Here is a 7921-nt window from a genome sequence, read left to right as displayed (position 1 = left end):
TTCCCAGAATTATAGAATTTGACAGTTGGAAGGGAACTCTGTAGCCATCTATTTCAACCCATACGTGAAGGAATATCTAGAATAACATACCCAACTATTGATTATCCAGTCTCTGTCTCCAAGATCTCCAAGGGTGGGGAATCCACAAACAGTTTTGGATTATGCAAATTGTTGGGAAGCTTTCCCTGATATCAAGCCCAAATTGGCCTCTTTGTAATTTTCACCCATTGCTTCTAGTTCTGCCTTCTGAGGTCAAACCTAACAAATCTAACTATCTCCTCATGACAGCTCTTCTAATACTCTGTTTAAATGTAAGTGGAATCTTAACCCCTCTAGACTGTAATGCCCCCTTTTAAAGGACTAACTCATGGTCCAAAATATGGCTATAAGAATTCCAGAGTTTGGTGGTCCTTAGAGACACTTTGCCCAACTCCTTCATTTTTACCTCAGAGATGTGTATTTATTTTCCCAAGGGCACTAAGGAAAATAATGGCAAAATGGTGGTAAAAGCCCAGGTCTCTAGATTTTTTCTTTTTTAACTTCTTCACTAGTCATAAGATCATAGATTTAAGAGACAAGAGGTACCATGATCTGGTGTGGAGATGGCTTTAGGTTCTCAAAGATAATTACAAAATAGCAAAACCTTTTGTCAGGTCTTACAATATGTTGTAAAGATTTTTAGTGTGGGCAAAATGATAAACTGTATCTCTGTCATCTATCATGCTGAGTCTGGTTAAGGTGGAGATGTTCATCTTCAGGTGGGGTTCAGTGTGACCCACAGAAACCAGAGAAGAATGTCTATTAAGTCAGAAAGGGCTTGCCATCAGCAAGAATGAAGGCCATGTCCATAACAACCAGATCGCATATCTTTGAAGCAATGAAGTAAGTGCAGCCTCTACAATATTCCCATGGCTTTGGCACTTGTGGAAGGAATTCTATAAGGGGAATATATCAATGTAGGATTAAGTTCTGTAGCAACATGAGCCCATTTCTCCAAGTTATTGAAAGGGCAGTAAATTCTTCTTATCTGATCTATAAAATGTTTAAAGCTTAAACATATTATATATTTTACTATTTGTCATCCACTTTGCAAAAATTATTTATTACATATAATGATATATTTTAGGCCTGACCTTATTCCACTTAGCTTCCTGTACTTTGATTTTTTGGACAATAAGTTAAAAGTTATAGCACAAGGGCCTTCAGCTAAGTATCAGGAAGGATTTTATTGATGATAAAGGTTAATTATATGAGTGGGCCACCAATGGGGATAGGATGTATAAATCTTGAGTTGGCCTTTCTCCAGAATCTTCAGAAATAGTATAATTTATCACCCATCTAAGATGATTTGGGTTTAGTTCAAGGATTCTAAAGTGCAAATTTATTCTGTTTCATGAAAGATTGTCCTTATGATATGAATAGACACAAATTAAAGACGAAGGAGTGATGGGTAGCTGATGCTGGGAACAAATGTAAGAATTGTTGTAGTTTTCTTGGGAAAGGTACTGGAGTGGTTTGCCATTTCCTTCTCCGGTGGATTAAGGCAAATAAGACGTTGCTTTTTTTATCATTATCCCCATTTTACAGATGAGGAAAATGAGGAAAACTGAGCTTAAATGTCTTGTACAGGGTCACAGCCAGTAAGTATGGCTGGATTTGATCTCAAGTCTTCCAGACTCCAGGCATGACACTATCTAACACCATTTATAATTAGATGATTCATAGTAGGACTGGAAATTTTGCTTGATTTAGTTTCTGGTTGGATTAAAGCTACCCAGGTTGTGGCTCTAATCTCAACTATATTTGCTTACTGCCTCTTTAAAATTTTTTTCTTTTGGAACAGACCTGTGATATTATCAGGGTAGAAAGTTCCTCTATAATGTCATTTGATACCTCTGCAACTTAGTCTTAGAGAGTTGCCTAGAGTAGAGAGAGGTTGACTGACTTTCCTAGGGTCACTCAGCTAGTATATTTCAAAGGCGGGGTTTGAACTCATTTTTTTTCTAACCTGTTGCCTTCTCACTTCCTATGTATACCACATCAGAATTCAAAATTTGACATCTCAAATGCTGCATTCTATCTTTTGCAGACACATTAATTAACCTTGGAAAAGTCGCCAGGGCTCACCTTATCTCCCATTTTCCATATATTCATTAAAGATCAGACTGCTTCTTTGTAGATGGCTTTGAGCATTATAGGCAGAACATAAAGGAAGGATGAGCTTACTAACAATTAGAGATAACAGTGGAATGAACTGCTGTGTAAAGTAGTAAGCTTCCTGCCACTGGACGTGTTGTGGATGGCTTCCTTAGATGAAAGGAGAGTTGGGACTCAAGAGTCTAAGGGGTGGTTCTTCTGCCTTTTGGGGCTGAGATTGTCTGAGAGCCTCTCTTGTCCAAAGGAATGCAAAGCTCTCTTCCAGAACTGTTTCGTTATCAGTGCTGTCCATGCTGCTGTCCTTTTCAGCCCATCCTGTGGGGACCATCCTTAACCACCCTATTCTCCTGTTTCTATCTGTGTATGGCACTTTAACGTCTGCAAAAACACTTTACATATATTATCTCATTTAACTTGATCCTCACAACAATTTTATGAGGTAGACATTATCCCCATGTTACAGAAAAGGAAACTCAGGCTGGGGGAAGTTACGTGCTTGTTCAGGGTCACAAAGCCAGTGTCATTTTGAAGATGAGGAAACTGAGGCAGAAGGAATTTTACTGATGTCCAGGGTCACACAGGTATTAAGTGTCTGAGGTGGGATTTGAACTCAGGTCTTCCTGAGTTCCACTACATCACCTCGTTGCTTAGCCTTCCTCTTCGTTTTTCTTTGCTTTAGATTCTCATGACTTAAGATTCTCATGTTGGGATGGACGACAAGGTGCTTTAAGAAATCTTGCAATGCCTTTTTCATCCATTCTGCTTCATTTCCTTTGCCATTTTGTCGTCACTCCCCCAACCAGAAACAACCAGGAGCATCTGTCCAGCTGTCTGCATTCTCCAGCTCAGAGGAAAAAGAAAATGAACAGAGAAACTGCAGATGCTCAATTACCTCTTTAACTGTCATTTTTCTTCTTGACTATGTCCCTAAACATGAGTGCCTGCAGGCACGAAAGTATCCTCATCGTCTGCTCTAGTTAATGCATGGAGAACCCCTGCCAGATAACATAAACCAGGTTTGGGGGACAAGTTTATTTTGAATTCTGACCATGTTCCTATGCAGAAGTTTCCCACAAGTAAGTAGTTGCAGAGCAAAAGGGACTCAGGAGGTGAGGACAACTCATTTCCTTTCACAGCACATCCCATGGAGTTCCACTGCCTGAAAATACTATATTCTTCCTACCACAACCTTTCCCCTGCTGCCACTCTTTATTTTTTCTTTAATTTCTTTGAAGTTATTTCACAAATATTTATTAAGCATTCCTTAATTCCTTAAGCACCTACTATGTGCAAGGCAACATGCTAGGTGCAAAAGATAAAAAAGACAAAAATGAGATGCCCTTGAAGTACATTCTGCTGGGAAAGGGGATCAAACGTGCCCATAAGTATAAAACACAAAGCAAATACAAAATAATGATGATGGGTGGGCTGGGGAGAGTATTAACAACTGGAAGAATCAAAACAGGCCTTGTATAGGTGCTTAGTCTGGGTCTTGAGGGAAGCTGGGAGGAGGGAAAACATGCTAAGCAAAGTGATTGGCTCTGGAGGGTGAGGACATCATGATAAAACATTTATTAGATACTTAACCCTGTGCTAGGCACAGTGCTAAATGCTAAGGATACAAAGAAAGGCCCTTAAGAAGCATACATTCCAAGGGGTAGCTAGATGGCGCAGTGGATAAAGCACCGGCCCTCAATTCAGGAGGACCTGAGTTCATATCCAACTTCAGACACTTAACACTCACTAGCTGTGTGACCCTGGGCAAGTCACTTAACCCCAATTGCTTCACACACATAAAAAAAGAAGCGTACATTCCTAATGGATAAGGGCCTATAATTGGCAAGTAAGTCAGTTTGGAAGGCATAGACACCAACTTCCAAGGTGATTGAAACTTAACTTGATGGGAGATAAAGGGGAATATCATAGATAGAGCTTGATTCCAGCAAAACCTGTGGTAAAAAGATTGCTCATGATAGATATGATTGAGGGATATAGGATGGGCAATAAGACAGGTATACTCTGAACTGTTTGAAGGACTAGACCCAAACAACATTGATTAATATCTATACATCAACCTGGAGAGAAATCTCCAGTTGAGACACACCTTACTCTTTTTGACATTTATAGCAGTGAAGATGAAAGTGTATACTTATCAAATTTATAGATGACATGAATCTGGCAATGATAATAGACTGTAGGACTTGGATCCAAATGAGATTGCTCTTCGCTAAAACATTACTCCAAATCTAGTCTGGCTTTAGTAGTCCTTAATAGGCATGAATATCAGGTTTTCATTTGGGTTTAACAAAATCAACTGAAGGGGCAGCTAGGTAGCATAGTGGATAAAGCACTGGTCCTGGATTCAAGAGGAACTGAATTCAAATCTGGCCTCAGACATTTGACACATATTAGCTGTGTGACCCTGGGTAAGTCACTTAACACTCATTGCCCCAGAAAAAAAATTAACTGAAAAGGCATAGAATGAAGGATGTGTGGATAAAAAGCCACAGTTTCTCAAAGATCTACCTGTCTACTCTCACAGACCCAGGAAAGACTGTTATAACCTCACTGACTCCCCTGGCAAGAACCTGGGGATCTCACAGCAGCTGCTTGCAAACCCACCCACACACTGCAGCAGATCCCAGGAACCTTCTCCAGCTATCCCACCTTGGTGTTGTCTTCTCTCATTAGAATATAAGATCCTCAAGGGCAGATACTATTTTGCTCATGTTTGTATCTCTAGCACTTAGCACAGTGCCTGACACACAGTAAGTACTTAACAAATTATCTATTCATCTATCTATCTATCATCCTCCCATCCATCCATTGATCCATCTATCCATCCACCCATCCATCCATTCATCCATCCATCCATCCATCCATCCATCCATCCATCCATCCATCCATCCATCCATCCATCCATCTAGCTCTCATCTAGGGCAGCTAGATGGTGCAATGGATAGAACACTGACCCTGAAGTTGGGCAGATCAGAATTCAAATCTCACCTCAGACATTTACTAGCTGTGTGAAGCTGCACAAGTCACTGAACCCCAATTGCCTCAAACATGCAGGGCCATCTCCAGTTGTCTTGATGTATATCCTGCCACTGGACCCAGATGGCTCTGGAGAACAGATTGAGGCTGGTGACTTTGCATAGCCCTCCCTTACTTAAAAATCCAATTCACTGCAAGTCATGACATTACCCCAATTTCATGTCCTATTCTCTCTCTCTCTCTCTCTCTCTCTCTCTCTCTCTCTCTCTCTCTCTGTTGTTGCCTTTTGTTCTCAAAGAGAACCATGATATCAGGAGATGATGTCATGACTTGCAGTTAATTGAATTTGAGAGAGGGCTGTGCAAAGTCACCATCCTCACTCTCTCATCCAGAGCCATCTGGGTCCAGTGGCAAGATATAGATGGCCTTGGATGTCTGAGGTAATCAGAGTTAAGTGACCTTCCCTGGGTCACACAGTTAGTAAGTGATGTGTCTAAGGCTGAATTTGAACTCAGGTCTTCTTGACTGCAGGGCCAGTACTCTATCCACTGCACCACCTAGCTGCCCTATCATCTATCTACCTATCTACCTATCTACCTATCTACCTATCTATCTATCTATCTATCTATCTATCTATCTATCTATCTATCTATCTATCTATCTATCTATCTATCTATCTATCTATCTATCTATCTCTACCTATCCATTTATCTGCTAGAATGCATTTTAAAGTAATCCAGGATGGTGATAATGAATGTTGTAGTAGGATTCGGGCAATGGGAACAGTAAGGAAGAGAAGTGAGATGTTTCAGAGGTGAAATCTATAGAACTTAGTGATTAGACATGAGATACAAATGAGAGGGAAGAGTCAAAAGAATAAGGTTTGGAATATGGGAGACTGGTATGGATTTTTTAGTGAAAAAGATAATGTTTGGTTTCTTACATGTTGAGTTTGATGTGTCCATCGATAGATAGACAAGTGCAGATACCTGGTAGGCAGGTTATGATGTGAGATCTGGAGGAATCAGAGTAGGGATACTTCTGGGAAGAGAGAAGATGTGATAATACTGACAAATATTGAGGACTTAGGGAGGTGGAGCTGAAAGAAGTTACTTGGCGTCAAACTTCTAAGTGAAGTAGGAATTATCTAATCTGTGAGAATGGGAATAGAGTTGTGGTTGAGGGCTTGAGAAGAGAGTAGACATTTTGGAGCAGTCACTGTGGGGAATGAACTAGAGAGCAAATAAGAGAAAAGCTGGAGAATCAGTAAGCAGTAATGAAGCTCAGAAACCATAAACTGTGAAAGGATAAAACTGCCCTGGTGCAGAAATGATCTTCTTTTCCTTTACTTACACTCCAACTGTTGTGATTATATAATAAGACAATACATGAGGACGTTCTATAAACTGAAGCTAAAACAATGACTGTTCAAGTATTGCCTTTTATTCTATGTCACAACAGCTGTCCCCAAATAAATAAAAATTGGGTAACCCAAAGTTCTCCATGAAAGCACTGGGTAAAATTTCAATGCACTGGGCCATAACTAAGATAGTTTCTACTCATATAAACTGACTTGACAAATGTAAATGGTTGGGATGTCAGCTTTTTGAGGGTAATTCAAGGTATTTTATTTTTGCCATTTTATTTCCAGAACTTAGCATTATTTTTTGGTGCATAATAAGCATTTTGGTCAATTATTTTGAGTCATTTCCATCAAAGTGGTCTGTCTACGGAGACCCAGCCTGAGTAGGAAGAACTGAATCCCAAGGAATTCCAGCTTTCCTAGTTTTTTGTCCTAATCACCACTGGCTATAGGAAGCAGAACTTTATTCTCTCAAGGTGGGTTCTGTGAGAGGTTGAGATTTAGCCCCATTTGAGATATTAGTCAAATTACCATCTCTAGTTAGCTTTTGTCACTTATCATTCCTCTGTATCAATCACTACTTGTCTACCACTTAACAAAGACCTCTTAGGGCCTTTCCCCCCAAAATCAGTACCTTTCACTTTCCTTTAGATTTTTTTCAATTCAAAAAACATTTGTTAAGTGGTTTTTATATGCAAGGCATCACTATTCCTCCTGCTAGGGATACAAAGACAAAAAGGAAACAGGTTGTGCTCTTAGAACTTAGATTCTATTAAAATGATATGACCTGGGGCAGCTAGGTGGTGTAGTGGATAAAGCACCAGCCCTGGATTCAGGAGGACCTGAGTTCAAATTCGGCCTCAGACACTTGACACTTACTAGCTGTGTGACTCTGGGCAAGTCACTTAACCCGCATTGCCCCACCAAAAAAAAAAAAAAAAGATCTAAAATGTTATGACCTTATTTCTATTTAGCACATATACTTTCTGGCATCCCATATGGCTTCTGTTCTTTATTTCAACTTTTTGTTTTTTGTTCACTGCCTCAGATATAATGCATTCTGTTGGCAAAATAACACTCGTTCACTTTTAGATTTCCTTTCCTGTTTATGTTACATATTACTTAGGTCAATGATTTGTACACAACATTATAACGAATCTTGACTGTCCCTTCTTACTTGGCTTTATGACATTCTAGTCTACCCAACTACCAAGAGAACTCCCAAAATCCATATAGTTTATGATTATTTTAATTCCAAACTGAAGTAAAATTGATTATATTGCAATTATGGCATGATAGTGTTTAAGATAAGTCAACAATAACTGATATTTCTCTCAGATTATTAAGCATTCTTGGCCTACTTCCTGCTCTTGTAACTTTCCATCAGCCATAGGCATGCACAGAGTG

This window comes from Dromiciops gliroides, chromosome 2 (genome assembly GCF_019393635.1).
Source record: "Dromiciops gliroides isolate mDroGli1 chromosome 2, mDroGli1.pri, whole genome shotgun sequence".
NCBI classification, from domain to species: domain Eukaryota; kingdom Metazoa; phylum Chordata; class Mammalia; order Microbiotheria; family Microbiotheriidae; genus Dromiciops; species Dromiciops gliroides.
Note: the sequence above shows the minus strand (reverse complement) of the source record.